The following is a 16,411-nucleotide window of genomic DNA, read 5'->3' on the forward strand; positions in this document are numbered from 1 at the left end:
TAAAGACCCTGCAGAAGTCGGAGAATGGGGGGGGGGGTCCCACCTCAAGGGGAGGCAGCAGCCAGGAGACCAGAAGGGAGCAGGGCAAGGTCAGCCTGGTGCCCAAGAAAGCATTAGCGTTTCTGCACAACGTAATGAAATTACCGAAACTGTTTCCGAACTTGGAGCCATCTATCTTGGATAGTAATGCAATTGAAATAGATAATTTAAGCCAAAGAGGAAGGACAGAATTGGTGAACTCACATATGTGGATGGACACTTACTGACTCTAACTAAAACACAAAGAGGCAAAACCTTAAAGCGAGTGGATCTTTATGTAATTTACAAATGGTTGCAAAGGCCCAGGCAACGTGCTTTGTGTTGGAACTTTTAAAAAATACACATTAAAAGAAACCCTCTCAGCCTTTTTCTGTTGAAGTTTCTATTAAGGCTATCTGAATTTGGTCATTAATATGCAGTGTATCCTTCTTTGGCAGTTATTTTTCAGAGGAATCAAGCTCATTTGGGGGGGCATCTTCTAGCCGGGTTATTTCAGATATGGAAGATGGGGGGCAGATCTCTTCATCAGGTGCACATCTGCAAAGAGAGCTTTGAGAGTTAAAGTCTCTGAACTCCTGTTTCCCTCCACTCCATTCTGTCAACAGCTTTCTTAGCATGCGGTGCCTATGACTGAAAGTGATTATCTGTCTCTTTAGCAGTTCAGGGGAATTAGCCATCAACATCTAATGACCTAGTTCTCAAATCCTGCAGTGGCTTCAGAAGTTCCTAGAATACCCTGAAGCGGTGTTTCTCAAACTGTGCTTTAGAACCACCTGATCCACCCTATACCTTAGGAATCCCCTTGTTGGGGCCCTAGAGTCAGTCTTCACTCTGCCTAGGTTCTGAAGTAGAGCTGGGAAGCCAAGTCTAAGCTCACTCAAGAGGGTGCAGAGCTGCAAGCAGCAATGTGAACAATCTTCAAAGCTTCCTGTTTTCTTTTTATAGTGAGTGGGAATTTTGCCTCTTATTCCATAATACATCCAAATGATTTTAATATTTAAAATGAATTACATTATCTAACATGGGATTGCTTTGAACCTCTACCAAGATTATATGCTTTAGGGTCAGACTGCTTAGTTTGTAATCTTGCTCTCATGAATTGCTATCTTTGTGACCTTGGGCAAGTTATTTAACCTCTCTGTGCCTTGTCTAAAAATGGAGATAGTAATAGTTATCTAACTTTTAAGACTTTTGTGAGGATTAAATCAGTTATTACATGGAAAATGCTTAGATTCATGCACAATGATTAGGCAGTCAAGTTCCGGGTAATATTAATGATGTTGTTATTTTTGTTTTCCTGAGGTTTCATGTTACTGGGAGTATGACCACCCCAGTTCCAGAGTAGAGTCCTGCGGGATAACAAAACATCCCTCTCCCGTTGACACAGCCAAGCCCCAGCTTATAAAAGACCCTTTGCCATCCATAGGAAGCCAGTACAGAGCACTGGGACAGTGCTCTGCAACAACATAGTCTCAGGTCGCATCCCAGATTTAGTTCTCTGAGCCCCTGCTGTGAAGGATGTGACTGTTCCCAGGCAGCCAGGATCAGGCAGATGGGAGGGAAGTACTTGTTTAGAAAATGTTGGAGAACCCACCAAGTTGTTTTAACCCACTGTTCTTCATTCAATCTGCATTCTCCCCACCATCACCATTCTTATTTAAGAAGGCTGAATTGCACTTTTCCACTGTCAAGGTACACATATCAAATTCATTTCCTCCATCAAGTTACTTGTTTTCAGAAAATTTAAGGAATCGTGAGTTCTACTTGTTTCCAGCGATTTGGAAATACAGGTTACTTGCTGTCATGGAGGGAGAACATGACCTGTGATTTCCCTGCCAGAGATCACCACTGTTCACCTGTTATTGTGCTACTTCTGTCTAGGATGGTCAGGGATGGCGGAGTGGCCGGCAGGGTGGCAAGATTCAGAGGAGGGGCCACATTTCTGGGAGCCAGGCTTCCCCCGCTGTGGCTTAGGGCCTTACACTGGGCAGCTCTACTTTGGGACAAGTACTTAGCAGGTCCTCAAGTGTCCTCTCCTCTTCAGAGCAGTTACTGGAAAAGGCCAGCTGCTTGTTTCCATTAACACTGCGTGCTCAAGAGTTTTCAGCCTGGTTCATGTTGATTGTGCCCTCCTGATCGTGTGCTCGCTTTTTCACTTAGCCGACTGGGGTGGGATCTTGGGCCACTCTTCTCAGTAGGAACTGGTACTGGCTCTCAGGGTTGGTACTTCTCTTTTGCATCTGCTTTTGCTAAATGCAGCTGGAGAGGCTCTGCCTAGAAGCAAAACTCATTGGGTAAGAACACCACCTCAAGGCTTTTAAAATGTAATGCTTCCTCCCCCTTTTCTTCTCTTCCCAGAATAAGAGCTGCCAGTAAAACTTTAGTGCAGAACTACTGAGATGTATTTGTTAGTGTTGTGATAGACAAAGGAATTGTCAGCTCCTCATCGATCTCCTTCACCCCCTTGCAAAGGGGAATTACAGGAAATCGCAACTAGCATTAAAAAACTGTAGGCAGATGGGAAGGATGGACTGTGTATCCCTTGTTCCCAGAAATGGGCAGAATGGCAGAGCTGACTGACCTTAGCAGTAGGCTGTCTGTGAGCCGAAGTGAGGCCTGAAGAATGTCACCATCTGGGAATTGAAACCCGAGTCTTCCTGCTCTCTGACTTTGTGTCAGGGCCTCTTCTGAGCCCCTCCTGTCTAGTCAGTAACAAGCTCCTGCCAGTTCTTTCTTCTGGAGGTTTCTGTCACCACCACCCTGGCCCAGACCTTATCAATCCTGTCTGGCCTCCCAGGCTGCTTTAGTCTCTCTTGCCAGGTGCATGTCCCGTGGACATTGTTCTTATCTCAGGTGAGACTAGGTAAGAGAATGCAGCCTTATGTGTGTGGGAGGTCATACTACCATCCCTTCCTGTGGTGGCGGTGCTCCTTGAGGGCGAGGACCAAGTATTCTGGTGCCTCTCAGGCAGGCCTTAAGTAAATGTGTGTTGAATTGGATTAGGTCATGTTTCCTGCTCAAGAACATTCATTGGCTCCCCACAGCCTACTGATCCAAAGCTGAATTTTTCTGCTTGTTTTTCATGGCTGTACAGTCTGGCCTTATTGTAAATATTCAGTTGAATACTTAATACTTTGTGGAATAACCAGAGTCTGCTATGTGATAGATACCAGGAAAACCATAAGAATTGTCCCTTGCCCCGAAGGATCTCAAGTGGATTTTTTCCTGTTCTTTACTGATTCTTGGCCCCTCTTCCTCTTCTTTCCCCACCCCCAGCCTCCCAATTGGTCATGTTGACTTAAGCCCAGAAATTCCCTCTTTCTTTCTGCAAACTTATTCAGCATTCAGGGCTTTTAGGTCAGATCTCCCGTCCTTCCTTTTTAAGGCCCTCTTTAATTATCTTGGTTTGGATGCATTGCTGTCTTTTTTTTTTTTTTTTCTTCATTATTTTGTCCATAACTCACAAGTAGTAGCTGATTATTCTTCCTTATTTTCTAAAATGTACATCATGGTTTTGCATTTTATTGCATCCATATGAAATGCTGAGATAAATACTCTTGCCTTATTGTGTGCCTTGATTTTTTTGCTGTCAGAACACACAACCTCTCAAACTCCATTGGAAGTTCCTGGTGGGCTGGGATCTGTGCTTTCTGTGCATTTTGCAAGCCACATATAGAGTACTGTTGGAGATGATGATACCCAGAGTGGACAAAGGTGAACGGTGATCTGACCGTACTCGAGAGTGTGGTTCCTAGCAGGATTTTGGATGGCCTGGAGCAGAGCAGGGGTTGGAGGCTGAAAGACCATCAAGGGATTTTAGGACTCTGGAAACTAAAACCTGAGAGAAAATGGAAAGGTTAGGAAGCATCAGGCTTGTCCCCGAAGAGTTTGTTCCTGTCTGAGATTCTCTTGAAACCCCGCTTCACATGGAAGATGTGTTCATCCTTGAAGGTGGCCATTGTTCTTGGGGAATTGTGGGGAGGCCAGATGCATGTGTGGCAAATCCTCTCAAAAGGAGGTTGTGAAACGTACCTGACCATAGGGGAGCTTGTAGCTTAAGGGAACAGACAATTCAGGGCAATGGTGAGCAGACATGATTTGATTTATTTGTATTGATTCCTCTGGGAAGTTTAGGGATTTAAATATATTCTGTAAATACAAACACTTTTTTCCCCTTTATCACTTTTGGGGTTTATGGCTTATATTGCATTTTTCCTTCCAATAATAGAATCTTGCATGAAATGAAAAGCAGTGTCTTCCTGTTCTGACTTGGGCAAAATTTTAAGTGTTGTGCTGACTCCCTGCCCTCCCTCCCCCGCCCCCCTTTTACTTCTCAGATCCACCTAAGACTGTTAGAACAGGTTAGTAACATCTGTGGGCTGGGGCCAGTTTCAGCCAGCTAAGTTCCCTGTAATCCAGTTTAAATCTAAGAGGCACATCTAAACTTACTGGAATTCTAGGTAGGAAGTGTGGTTGCAAAGGCAAAGCCATTTAATTATAGCTTGTATGAAAGTAAAACCAGCTTGAATTTTCTTCTCACAAACTTTCTCTGAAACGCTTCTTTAGATCTTTTATTTTTGGCAAATGGGTTTTGGGGTGGCAGCCTCATTACTTGTGATGGCGGGGTATAATAAGCCAGTGGGTGATTTCCCAGAATCCTGAGCCTTTGAAAACTGCTATTCTGTTTGGAAAGTGAAAAGTGCAGAAGCCAGGCTGCCTGTCTCAGATTTATACCCCTTTCTCGTTCTGTTCTCAACTAGTAAATACTGTGGCCTCAGTCTGCCTAAAAACATAAGGGCTTACGTTTGCTTAAATGTCTGTAGCAGTTTGGTAATGAAGTTTAGCCCTGTGATGATTATGAAGATGGTGATGGTCATGGTGATGATAATAATAGACGCTCAGAGGCAGGTCCACTGGTTGAGTTGTGAACTAGTTCTTTTGAGGCCCCCAAAGGAGAATCACTAACTCACTTTATGTGTCAGGGTCTTAGTGTTAGTAGAGGAGGAAGCAGCTGTGGAGTGTAGAGAAACCATCTGTCCAGAAGTTACACTTGAGAGAAGTACTTTGAAGGAAGTTGTGTGTTTTATATTTGGAATGGGGTGTGTTGCTTCTTTTGAGAAGTCTTTTTACAATAGTATAATGGTTTCTCTGGAACTCTTAGCAGGGTCTTTTTCTGCCCTCTTCTGTATTTACAGCTGCTTTTCCCCTAGGGGAGCATTCATCTGTTTTAAAAAGCAGAGAGAGAAAACAAGAAGTTCTCTCAAACAGTGAGGTTTGGAAATCGCAACTGCATTTGCCTTTCAGAGGGCAAGTTCTAAAGGGTTGTTGTTGTTTGGGTGGAAGAGAAGGAAGTCCGGCTGCAGTCCCCACCCCAACACCCCTCCATCCAGAGGTTCCTTGTGGCAGATGTGAAGGAGTTTGGGACACAAGGTGCCCATTATGGTCCCTTTGTTGCACTAGACCAAACATTGCTTTTCAGCCCTTGAGTAAGGCAGTTTTTCTGGCAGGCTGCTTTCTGGCCCTGAATATCTGTGTCTAGGGTCCTGGGCTGGTGTTGGCCTTGAAGGCCAGGACCAGCCTATGGTGACTGCGCTTGAGTGTGGGGTCAAAGGCAGCATCTGAGGACACTGAGGTCAGGAAAGACTTCTGATCATTAGGATGCTTTCATTATACTGACGCTTCAAGGCCTCGGAGGTGGGGTTTGCCAGGCATCTAGATGAGGTTAGTAAATGGACTTAACCCCGGTGCCCTTTAGCCTCTTTCAGCACAGTTTTAACCAGCTAGCCGGCTTGTGGACATGCATCTTTGTTTTGTTATGAGAAGGAGAGGAATTCTGCTTTGCACTTGAATAACTGTGCCTTCTGTTTAGGTTCTATAGAAGGTGACATTTGAAAAGTTAATGATGCTTTCTGCCACTCTGCACGCACACTCATCCAGAGTGGGTTGCAGGCTGGAGGCTTGGGGACTTTCTTATGGAGCAAGTGCTATTGAAGGCAGATACTGAGGTGACAGTAAGGGCAGCTGGGGCCCTGAAGCTCCAGTGGCCTGGCCTCCTGGCTGATGGCCCTCAAAGCTAGGTCAACAGAGAGGTCTTCAGCTTCCCTGAGATGACTGCTTCTCACAGCTAGGTTAGTGTGACCAGCCAGAGGAGAGGGCGGGCTTCCTGGGGAAGAGGGTAAGAATTAAGCCTGTCTGGTTTGGCAGTAACTTAGACTCACCTCCCGTTTCTGTGTTGGCTGATAGTTTCCTCCAGCTCTCAGAACAACCCTTCTTCGTTTCCAAGGGGGCATATTTTTGCTAACATTGCCCCCCCCCCCCAAACTACAACCTAGTTTGAGTGTTGCTGAGCATGCTTTTTGCCTTCTTTCTGGAAGAGGCAGGTAGCCACTCTTGTTTTTTCACGAGCTGCTCTGGCTGCATTGGAGTTCCTGGAGGCTAATGCTGCTGGATTTCCTAATCTGGCAGAGGCCTGGACATGATCCATTCCTTGGGGGCTCAGAATGGACAGAAAACAGTGGAGAACAGTGCTAGGATGGCACTCTGAGAGGGTTCATTGGTCAGATTCTGATTGGGAGATATTTGGGGAACCTAACTTAGTGAAGAGTTAGGAGAACTGAGCTTTGGTTCAGCCATAACAAGCCCTGTGTCCCTGGGCAAGTCATGAGCCCTTTCTAGGCCTCAGTTTCTCCCTCTTAACAGGGATAGATTAGGCAGTACAAGATGACCTGGAGTTCCCATGGGCTGCATTGTGCTGGGATCCCAAGACAGACCCAGGAGTCTGCTTCTGGTGAAGGTGACTAGAGGCAGCAAAGGTAGGGACAGAATGACCCGCACTTGCTGGTTCTCTTCTGCCTCCAGGCTCTTGCATGTGCTGTTCCGTCTCCTTAGGGTGCCCTGCCCTCCCTTTACCCACCTCTTCTCGCTCTGCCTGACACCTTTGTAAAGTCAGTGTCAGCTTAGACTGCTGCTTGCCCCCTCACCGGTGGGAGAGGCCCTCCTCTGTGCTGCCGTAATGTCCTGTGCTCAGCCCTTACCCCTGTATCTTTCCTTATTCTTCCTGATCCTACAGTGAGCTTCGTGAGTGTCGAGAATGTTGGCTGTCACCATTGGATCCCCAGTGGGTTGGTGCTGTTCCTGGAATGTGGTATATCGCAGTAAATGTTGAATGATTAAATGACCCCTTCTAGGCCAGCAAGCCCCAGCGCGCTCAGGGAGCTGTTCTGGGGCGTCTCCCACCCCTTCCTCACCAAGGCACTCTTTCTGAGGAGCCGCGTGTGGGTGCAGGAGAACCTTGGATAATGCTAGAATAGTTTTTGAGGTTCATCTCATGGTGGCAGAGCACTGGATGACGTTGCCACCCGTCCCCAGGGTGCTTTCGAGGTGATGCTTCCACCAAGTTGGGCCAGAACTTTGTCCTGCTCCTCCCCATCTTCAGCCCTGGGGGTGGGGCAGGCAGGCATGTGCAGATGGCTGGCTCTGCCAGCTGCCGGGGGCTGGGCCATCTGCTGCTGGTGCCAGCAGGTGGGGTGAGGGGTGAGCAGCAACCTAATCTCCTTCGCCGCTCTCCCGGCTCAGCAGTGTCCAGCCCCCTTCTGCCCGCATTCTGTCCTCTGTTCCAGCACTCTGTTCTGCTGGCCTTCATCAAGGTCCTGTTTTGCTCCAGCTGCCCCCACCCCCAGGAGAACCCTTGCTGTGTTTTTGCTGACTGTGTGTGTGCTTTGCCCTTTAGCCCATGCCCCAAGAATCTTTATGTAACGTAAGAGTAAGATGCAGCAGCAGCGGCAGCCACGGCAAAAAAACAAAAAAAAACTTCGGAAATGAAACTTTGGACCCCCGTTGGTCTCTGTTCAGATGCAAATGAAGAGCCTCTTCTCTTCAGAGGTTGTACCTTTGGGTTCACCACCCCTTTTTTCATCCCTCCTCCTGGGGAATCTTTGAACTGCAGGGGTGGGCTGAATCACTCACTGGGAAAATCTCTGATTTGGCCTGTGCTTCTAGCCTTCTTTCTGGCTGTGTGTGGATATAGGAAAGAGGCAAGGAGAAAGGAACATCTCCCAATCACTCTTGGTGAGTCTGGGTTGGAGGTTCTGAACTGGGGTGTGTGTGTACATGTCCACAAGCTGTGCAGGGAAGTGGGATTTGGGTAGGATGTGGACCGTCTTGAGAGTCATCTTTACAAGTGAAGAGGTGACAGAGCAGGGAATACAAGGGCAGCATACCCTACCCCCAAGACTTCTCAAATTTTAACTGGCGTAGGAGTTATAGATTCTCATTTAGTAAATCAAGGATGAAGGCTGAGATTCAGCATTTCTAATAAGCTCCCTAATAATGCCTGTGCTGCTGTTCAGTGGCCCGTACTTTGAATAGCAAGCTCTTAGCCTCCCCCTCCTCCTCTTAACATTGATGGATGAGATTGACCTGGGAAAGGCAGGAGGAAGGCTAGTAAGCACTTTCATATTTTAAACCTGAGGGCCTGGGCTGGACTTGCAGCCACTGTTTGCAGAGCCCTTTCCTGGGTCCCTCATACCGGAGCTCCTGGCTTCTCTGGAGCGCCCTTTGGCCAGGTTCAGTCTCCACACTTTAGGAACCTCTGTTCTTCAAGGGTGGATGTGCATACTCATGACTAAACTGGATTCTTCCCCTTTCTCTCTGGCTCATGATAAGGCCAAAGCTAGCATTTCAAGTAGAATTTTAGAGCTGGAAGAACTCTTAAATCATTTCTTCCAACCCCTCTATTTTACAGAGGAGGAAATGGGCCCAGAAAAGTGTGACATGTCCCGTACCAGATAGCTAGTGGCTGAGCTGGGGTGGAAACCCAGATGTCTGAACTCTTAAGCTTCTCTTTCTGAGGGACTGTAAGCCTGAGTTAGGGACAAGGGGAGGATCAAAATATTGTTCAGGGACAGGTGGTAGGACTGTCCTGTAGTGTGAGGGCATTTGCAGGACACGCACAGCTAAGGTAGATGGGCTGGCATCTGCTGCAGCTCAGCACTGATCCACTTAGGCCAGGGTTCTCAGATGCGGCGCTGTTGACATTTTGGGGCCAAATAATTCTTTGTTCTGGGAGGCTGTCCTGTGCATTGTAGGATATTTAGTGGCATCCCCGACCTCTACCCTCTAGATGCCAATAGCACCCCCCAAGTTACGACAATCAAAAATGCCTGCAGACATTGCCAGATACTCTGGGACTGGGGTGGGGTGTAAAATTGCCCTTAGTTGGAAACGACTAGTCAGGCGGAAAGTACTTTGGGAAGAAGGGTCCCTCTTGGGCACCTATACTGGGGTTTCTTGGAAGTGTGGTGGTCTGAGTTACAAAGAAAGCATAAAAAACAGATGGATTCCGCTACCCCTGCCAAAAACCCCAGCAAGAAAACAAAAAAAGCCAAACAGATGGGGCCCCAGCCTTCCTGGGACCTTATAGTTTACTTTACAGTTTAGTGGGAAGCCCAGACCAGCCAGTGCATGAAACAGATAAATTGCCGTTTTAATGATCCCTCCAGGATGGAGCCCCAGGCTGGATTTGGAAGGATGAAGGTCCGCCAGCCCAGGGTACTTAAGAAAGAGGAGACTGTGCTGCCCGGGGCTGGATTGCATAACTAAGAATTGAGTAACTCTCATTCACACTTGAGTTATCCTTACCTACTTTTCAAGAGCATTCTTCCATTCTGAAAAAAACATTTTATCTGAATCTGTAAAGACCAGTCAGACACATTAACCAGTACACTTGAAGGGAGTGAGGCCTTCTCAAGCCTGACACTGGTAAGGCTAATCATTCCTTAATGAGATTTACTTTTTATTTCTTAACTTGATTTTCTTCTCCTATGGGTTGAATCCTCTGATAGACCTTTCTTGTTTTTTTTCCAGTGTGTTAGAAGGAGTGTGACTATGTAAGAGCTAGTCTATGATGTTTTGAGTACATAGGTATAAAACATGGATAAATGTCCCTGTATGAGCCTAAGAAAGGGTCTTTATTCCTCTCAACTCTTCATAGGTTACTGTACTTACAAATGTTTATAAGGCTGCTGAGCTTCCGTCTTGCGCTCAGCATAGGCTTCCCTGAATAATATTACTATAGAGCACAAAAAGCATTAGTGATGGGAACTTCATAGTTTTTGTCAACTTTTCCTTAACCAGTGGCAGACTGATTTTTTTCCAATATTTTAAACATGATGCTCCATTGCCTCCTGGTTGCATTGTTTATAACAATAAACTTGCTGTAATTCTTTGTTCCTCTGAATGCAGTGTCTCTCCTCCTACCCCTCATAGCTGCTTTTAATATTTTTCTCTTTAATGCTAATTTCATCATTTTGATTATGATGTGCCTTGTTTTTTTCCTTCTTCTTCGGGTTTGATGAGCTTCTTGAATCTGTGGGTTTATAGTTTTCATCAAATTTGGAAAAATTTTCAACCATTATTTTAAAAAAAAAGTTTGTGCCTACCCATGGGCTCTCTCCCTGCCCCTATTATACATGTGTTAGGCTGCTTGATGTTGTCACACCACTGACTGACACTCTGTATCACTCTGGATAATTTCTGTTGCTATATTTTCAAGTTCATTTAATTTTTTCTTCTGCAGGATCTAATCTGTTAATCCCATCCTATATATTTTTCATTTCAGCTATTTGTATCTTTTTCTCTAGAAGTTCCATTTCTCTCATCATGCTCATGCCTTCTTTTCTCTTGAACACACAGAGTATATTTGTAATAGAGATTGAACATTGTTGTCCACTAATTCTGTTATCTGTGTCATTTCTAAGTCTTTTTCTATTTGATTATTCTCCTCGTTGTGGTCATATTTTTCTGCCTCTTTACATGCCTATTAATTTTTGTTTTGAAGCTAGATATAATGAGTTGTATGTTGTTGGGTGCTGGAACTTTTCTGTTCCTTTAAATACTTTTGTGCTTTGCTCTAAGAAGCAATTCAGTTAATACTTAGAATTGGTTGGTCCTTTCAAGGCTTCTTTTTCAGCTTTGCTAGAGTGAGTCCAGAACAGCCTTAGTCCAAGACAAAGATGGCCCCGTTGCAGAGGCCAAGCCCTACTGAAGATTCTTTCCAGTGCCCTATGGGCTAGGAGATTTTTCCACTTTGGCTACTGGGAACATGCAAATTTCTGACTCTGAGAGCTTTGGGAGTTAATGCTGCCTGTTTCTTTCAGCTGATTCTTTCCTCAGCCTTGCTAGTTTCCTCAACATGCACAGATCAGTCGTCAGCTTCTGCAGCTCTTTGGAGTTTTTTCTCTTTGCAGCTCCCTCCTTTCAGTTACTTTTCCCTGCACGTTCTAGATACCTTGGCATCCCTAGATTCCCAACTCTGTCTATTCAACTCAGTGAAACTGTTGAACTTTCAGGTTCTTTCTTCCCCACTCTGTGGTCTAGAGACTCCTTAGGGAGTTAACTGGGGCACAAGTGGGGCTTGCTCCATTTCTTTTTCTTTTCTCAGGAATCACTGCCCTGTGTTGCATATTGTTGAATGTCTGAAAACCATTATTTCATTTATTTTATCTGTTTTCTAGTTGTTACGGAAAGAGACTAAACCTAGTCCCTGTTACTCCATGACTTCTACATCCCTCAGACCAATTTTTAACATTGGATATCTTTTTCCTCCCTATTTGCTTGTTGAAAAAATTGATCCACTGAGACATTCTATTGGGAATTTAACCAGGTTCAGGTCATGTCAGTTTGCTAAATGTGTAGTGAACACCTACCATGTCCAAATGAATAGCGTGATGTAGTATCATGCTGTACATAGTATATTCTGTAATCTTATTATATTCTAATGCTATACTTTCTAGCAGAAGACTGGGTGTGTGCTTCCAGGTTTTATCCTGGCATGAACATACGGGTGTATATACCCTTTGAGCCTCTTTTCCTATACCTGCTGACCACTGTCTCATTGAACCTGGGTAACTAATTGAACTAATAGGCAACATTGATGAGCAGATAGCAGGTGCTCAGCTGCCTATTCATGAATTAGACAGCCCTGTGGGGGGAGAGGAGGAGCACTGAATTTCTATGTGCAGTGGCCCTTCCTTCCTGCCTAGTCTTACTTACTCTCTGCCAAATACTGTATTAAACTCTTCAAAAATGTGTGGATCATGGACTCTTCACAATTCTGTGAAACAGGTATTGCTGCCCCAATTTTATATATGACAAAACAGAGGCTCACAGTGGGTAAAGCAGTACACCTAGCATCCTTAAGAAGCAAGTGGCAGAGTCAGGATTTGAACTCCCTTTTGTATGACTCTCAGACCCATGTTGTGATTGATCCTGTAATTAACTGCTTCATTTACCTCTTCTGGCTCCAGCTTACTTCCTTGTTTTGTCTTTGACACTTTGGCTATGTACCTCTCACATGTCTTCACTTTTCTACCTCATTGTAATTATTTGTGTATGTGTCTTAACTTCCCCAGTAGGTTGTAAACTCTTCAAGGGCATGAGCTTTCTCCCATCTTTGTACCTTTCATGGGATCTAGTATAAATAAGTGCCCATTATACTTATTGAATGAAGTCAGTAAGTTCCTTATGAAAGATGTATGTTGGAAGTGAGTCCAGATGCTTTGTTTTGACAGAGAGACAACAGATTGCCTTATTAATTTATGATATTTCTTTCTCATCTACTGTAATCCGTCTCAACATCTTCTAGGATGATACCCGGACTTCAAGTTCTTTGATACCTCTGCCTGAATTTTGACTAATTTGAGATTACTTTTGAGTCTGTATTTAGAGATATAAGGGAATATTCCTTCTTGTGAATTAATCAGGTTCCTTTCTTCCCTGGTCCTGATTTAGAAACCCACATGGAGAACTGAAAGTATGATCAGAGCTAGAACTAGATCATGCAGGTCTTGGTGGAGGGACTGTGTACAATTAGAGGTTCATATAAGGGCATAGGTAGGAGCAGGGGTGTGGGGCTAAGCAAAGGGGAAGGAACAGTAGGCAAGTTCCTGCTTCTCATTTTTGCTTAAGGCCTCACAGCCCAGCCTTGACAACTTACGGGAAGTTTGGGTAATTTGTGAGGAGGAGGACAGGAAGAGTCATGGTTTGGTTATAAATTAGGAGGCTTCTTGGAACTTACACAAGATGGAGAACATTTAGAGCCGGAAGACAGTGTCCTGTTTGGTCTAATTGTATACCTACCTCCTTGTGGCTGTTAAGCTCTAATAGTTGGAGATGAAAAACATGCTCGTGCTCCTAGAATCCCAAACCTGAAACTCAGGGGAAAATGCTCAGGTGATACTTGAGTAGAAAGGAGGGAAATGGCAGAAACTGAGACTGTGTTTATGGAGAATCTTAAGGCCTGAGAGACGCTAGGAAAGGCAACTTCTCTGGCCCTGCCGCTAAGTTGACTGTTTCTTCTCACTTGTGAATCCTACAGAAGAGGTAGCAGTTTTGGAAGAGGGGTGATGGGTGGGGAGGCTTTTGTTGTTGCTGAACACTGAGGAAGCAGACAGGTCCTAACTATGCATCCGCAGTGTCTCCCTAGCTTTGGGCAACCATAGTGTATGGGAGTGTCAATTCAGAAAGCCTCTCCACTGGGGTTTAGGAGTGGCGAGGGAAGCGGGGTGGGGGTATCTCTGAGCTATCTGGGCAGTTCTGGCTTGAGTTAACTGAGAAGGTACAACTCATGATATACAAAATCCCTCTATCTATCGTCCAGTCTATCTTCTCCCTTCTTTTCCGACCTCATCCTGCCACCCCCTGAATAGTTTTGCCCTTATTGCGTCTACTTTCTCACTTTGAATTCATGTTGAAGTCAGTATGACCTCCCTTCACCACTCTAATAAAACTACTTAATGTGTAAACCGGTGATAGCCTAGTGGCCAGATCCAGTGGGTGTTTTTTGAGTCTTCATTAACTGGACCTTTGCTCCATCTGCCACACCCCCTTACATTCTCCTTAAATCACTCTGTCCCTCCCTTGGCAACTGTGGTGCACAGGCTCCTGGTTTCCTTGTGCTTTTTAGAGTCTTTCATGGTCTCTCCTTCCTTGATATGCCTCTCTACAAGTTACTGTTTTTGCCAGGACTCTGTCTTGACTCTCTTCTCATTCAACTCCCTTACCTAGGTGAGCTCATCTATTGCATGATTTCAGCCATCACTTACAGGCTGATAACTCCAGGGTTACATCCCAAGTTCAGAGCACTCTGCAGAGTTTCATACCCATTTCTAATTTGCTTGCTAGTCCTTTCTACCTGGGTATCCTTCAAGTACCTACAACTCAGCCCATCCAGGAGTAACCTGAACTACATTCATTACATTCTTGACCAAAACCTACTTGTCCACCTGTGTTCTTTTCCTCCTGTAGTAGTTTCTACTATTCACCCAGTCCCAGGCCAAAAACCCAGGCATCATCTTTATTGTTCTTCCTTGTCCCACCCTATTAGTTTTTGGCATCTTCTACAGCCTTTGGCACATCATGGACACTGAATGGATAAAAGAAAAAGTTTATTACTTTTATCTGAATTTAATTACAGTTTAGCACTTTGGTCAAACACCTCTGATTACACTGTTTTGGGGAAGGGCATTTGATTTTTGACCACATCGAAATTATATTAAGGGGAAGTCACTTTTTTGTTTAAAACAGAAATACTTTGTGGAGAGATTAGTCATTATTAGAAGTGGGTGGATTGGCCACGTGCTATGTTTTAGGGCTCTCTAAGGAGCTGCTCACGGTTAAGGATGAGGTGAGTGAAGTCGAGTTGTGCCTGGCCCTGGAGGGCATTGTCTTTCACGCATAGGAAGAGTAGAGGCAGCATGTTATGGGTGAACTTGCCACGTGCTATGGCTTTAATGCAAGTAATGAGTAAGACTTTTCCACTGGGGAGGGTAACAAGCCCCCTTTAACTCACTGATAGATTTCCTTAATTGTATTCTAGTGTTTCCAACATAAACATTGAGGTTGTGTTTGTAACTGTCATGCTTCTCTAAGTTGATCTCTCTCCCCTTCCATCTAGCCCTCTTTAAAAAAAAGAAAAAATAGAAAAGGAAAGAAATTAAAAAGAAACAGAGAAAGTGACTTAAAGAATCATAAGATTTTGGAGCCAGAGAAGTTCTTCAGGTAGTGGTTGTCTAGCTCACCCTTGCATTTTCTGATGATGATGACAGTAATAATACTAGATGGTGATAGCTGTAACACCTACCATTTTTGACAGCTTACTGAGTGCCAGGCACTATGCTGAGTGCTTCATGTGTATTTCCCATATGATCCTTACAATAGCCCTATGGGGTAGCTATCATTAGTGCTATTGTGTAGATGAAGAAACTGAGGTCCAGAAAGATTGGGTAACTCCATTGGGGTTAAGAGGATGCTGAAGCAGCTATTATTCAGAGAGATGAAGCATCTTGCTTACTCAAGGTCAAGTTTTCCAGTTATAGGCAGAACATGAGTAGGATCCAAATCTTCTGACCTTGAACTCAACGAGCCAATATTTTTGTTTTCACCTGAGAATTCATTCTCTGGTCATTTTTGTCTCATTTCTTGCTCAACCCATTTTAATTTCAGTGAAATTGAATGAGGTAGAGAAAAGAGTGGTTTAGAGTAAGGGCTTCTGGTGAGTTTTTACAGTTTATTTTTAAATAGGCAGCCTTCCCAGACTGACTGGGAATGTAGCAGAAGGCCTGAGAACCAGGAAGTGACACAGACCTGTTTATACCGTCCCACTCGGGAGCATTTTGGAAAGCGATCCACAGAGATGGTAAAAAGTAAACACAACTGCTTCAGCCAGTTCTCTTAGGTTTGCTATTTTTGACCTGGAGGAGGTGTTTCCTGCACAGCTATGAGTACATACTTGGAAAACCAAAATCTAGCACCTAAATGTCCCCTTGAGTGAAGGTATATGGACAGATATTTATTTGTTACCAGACAGCAGCATTCAGTGGGTCTTGGCAGACAAAATTGTCACTATTTATTTTCCTCTCTCTCTCTGCCATCCTTTTGGTGGATTGTTCTTCTATTTCTTTTTCCTTCTTTATAATTACTGCTATGCATGCAGAACTGTCCCAAGAGCTCACTAAATCTGTGCCTGCTCTTCAAGGTCCATCTCAGAGCTTTCTCTTTCACCTCCCCCTACTCCCAACCAGAAGTCTTTGTTCTTATCTCCTTTGGGTTCTCATAGCACTTTTTTTAAATTAAAAAAAAAGACAAAAAAACCTAGTGACAGTTTCATAGTGTTATATAGAAAACATAATTCGTCTCAACACAGATTGTGAATTCCTTGAGAGTGAGAACTATGCCCCACTTCATCTCTGTGATCATCCAAGCCTTATACTGAAAACAGCCAGTAAATATTTGCTGAACTGCAGTATAGTCCCTGCAAACACTGAGCCCTAAGATACCAGATTTAGCAAATCAGCTTCCCAGACTTTTATTTGCC

At 44.5% G+C, this 16,411-nt stretch overlaps 1 protein-coding gene across 3 annotated transcripts in view; it reads left to right on the forward strand.

The window, feature by feature from the left end:
* The window catches only part of SUSD6 (sushi domain containing 6), an 85,107-nt gene that overhangs the window by 15,903 nt on the left and 52,793 nt on the right, over nucleotides 1–16,411 (forward strand). The window contains exon 1 of one of the 3 annotated variants that reach the window (XM_006186426.3): nucleotides 7,992–8,106. The exons of the other annotated variants lie outside the window; for them this stretch is intronic. The gene's annotated coding sequence lies outside the window, so the exon portion shown is untranslated. Of the gene's footprint in view, nucleotides 1–7,991; nucleotides 8,107–16,411 lie in introns of those variants that run through there. 3 annotated transcript variants of the gene reach the window in all.

This window comes from Camelus ferus, chromosome 6 (assembly GCF_009834535.1).
Source record: "Camelus ferus isolate YT-003-E chromosome 6, BCGSAC_Cfer_1.0, whole genome shotgun sequence".
Lineage (NCBI taxonomy): Eukaryota > Metazoa > Chordata > Mammalia > Artiodactyla > Camelidae > Camelus > Camelus ferus.